Source organism: Chelonus insularis, unplaced genomic scaffold, assembly GCF_013357705.1.
Source record: "Chelonus insularis isolate UGA/USDA-ARS -01 unplaced genomic scaffold, ASM1335770v1 contig_85_pilon, whole genome shotgun sequence".
In the NCBI taxonomy this organism is placed as follows: Eukaryota; Metazoa; Arthropoda; class Insecta; order Hymenoptera; family Braconidae; genus Chelonus; species Chelonus insularis.
Window position 1 is genome coordinate 1248618 of NW_023276773.1, and position 2199 is coordinate 1250816.

Consider the following 2199-nt stretch of genomic DNA (forward strand, 5'->3'; position numbering starts at 1 on the left):
GACATTAAAATCTTCAATTAAGTTGATGATTTCCAAAACGAAATTCAATTATAGGCGGCAATTGGAACATTAAAGAAATGAAAGATTTCACTGTAAATCCCAGTTTTCCAAAATGCTTTATTTTAATGCGGATAAGTGTGTTAAATATAACGTCACCAATTTGATTAACATTGTAGTCATTTTTTACACACTTAGATCTGCGTTAAAAGTGACTACAATGTTAATCAGATGGATGACGTCATATTTAAGACACTTATCCGCATTAAAATAAAGCATTTTAGGATTTACAGTATTTGAAGTTGAAACTGAACTTTAAATTTAGTCTTGGGCTTTAAATATTTCATCTTCTTTAATATTGGTCTGCTTTGATAAAAAAAAAATATAATGACCGAATAGCATTCCAGTATATTCGATAATAATTTATAATTGTCAGTACCAATTGAATATTTGTGGAAATTTGTGAAAATTTAATGGTGGGGTATGAGTAAGGTCTTACCTGCGTTGTAGCTTACTATAAATAATTAAATCTATTCTGAGTGACGTAATAGAAGTAGCGACAGATTGTACAGAAACACGTAAGAAAACCGTGAGCAATTGAAAGTGCCATTACCATCCACGTTTCTATTCATTAACATAAAGGTACTCTCTTTTTCTTTCCCTTGTCAGATCTTACCACTGAGTCTTTCACTAACTCACTCTTCCAATTGGTCGACCTTAGTTGAGCATCTGGAAAAGGGTTCGAGCAGCAGTGGAAGGATAAAGACTCCGAGAGATTTGAGCAAAGGAGTCGATAAAATGAACAGAATAGAACGATGAATATCTTAGACCATTAATTTGGATTTAATGAAGCAAAATTAAGATGAAGATACTGTTAAGGAATTGGTTTTTTTTCTTTCTTTTAATTCAATGTTAGATATTAAATAAATAGGTAACGATAGATTAGAAGATTATGCAACTAATTTGTGTTATTTTTAACATAATTTCTATAAAATAAACGTTGAAATTTTTACCATTAACATTATCATAATAATCATTCTTTCTCAGTTGATGGGAAATTTAGTAAGTGCGGTATCTTTTCTACAACAGAATTTTACTCCATTTTACCCCAGATACTAGAAAATTGAAATAACAGTCTACCTTTTTGAGAGGGCCAGATCAACTCGTTAAATTTCGTCTGCTCGTTTTCCAAAAGATGTGTTATGTATTAATATATGGAGATAATGAAAGAGTGAAATATGAAATGTTAAGATGGTGTAGGGTAACATCAGAAGAATTGAAGGTGGTAAAAGAGGGTGGATATACATTTATACATAGTGAGGATGGTTGGTTGGACTAGGCTTTTAGTAGGATCGCACTTCTGTAGACGCTTTGTGCTTTTAACGATACGCCCTACAGATAGAATATTTTTTCGTCTTAATTTTCTTTTCTTAAGCTTTTACAATTTTTACCTCACGCGCTGATCAGAAATCTTAGTAATTTTTATTTTCTTAAAAATAATCAGTCAATGTTGACTGAATATCAGTAACTATCCACTGATGGCATCAGTCCAAATCGAACCACAGACATTCAGTTACGTTTCTAAACCGTTTTGCTCCAAGAGAGATGAGTTCTTTGAAGATTAATTTAAAACAATATGGAATTTGATGATTTTAACCATTTTTTTCGAGTTAATATTGGAAATTTTCTATCAAAACAATTTTATCAGGCATTACTAATGCAAGAGAGTAATATTTTTTTTTAAAAACTTTTTAGTGTAATCAGTACATGAATATATTTGTTTCCGTTCAACATATTGTAAAATATTGTCCCAATCCCACTTCTGACACCAATGTAAAATATAACCAAATAATAACTCCGAAATTAATAAAATAATTAAAAATATTACTCTAAGATTGACATCTATAAATAAATTAAGAGAAGACGTGTCCTGCCAATTAAAGTCTCAGTCATAAACTGGAGATAAAGAAACTGTCTCTTCGTTGTTATAAACAATCTAATCGTCAAGCAAACGTCGTCAACTAATAAACTGTCGTTAGTCTAATAGTCATTAGATGGCGACATACTAATATTTTACAATATTTCTCACAGTACTTTCACGTTTTTCAATGACAAACCCACTTTCATTTTAGAGCATAAAACCAAAAAAAAAAACATATTCAATAACAATAATAATTTTTTTCAATTTCTCTTTGATTACAG

At 30.3% G+C, this 2199-nt stretch overlaps 1 protein-coding gene across 1 annotated transcript in view; it reads left to right on the forward strand.

Moving 5' to 3' along the window:
- Window positions 1–2199, forward strand: part of LOC118071468 (lateral signaling target protein 2 homolog) — a 39113-nt gene that overhangs the window by 35750 nt on the left and 1164 nt on the right. The window lies entirely within an intron of this gene.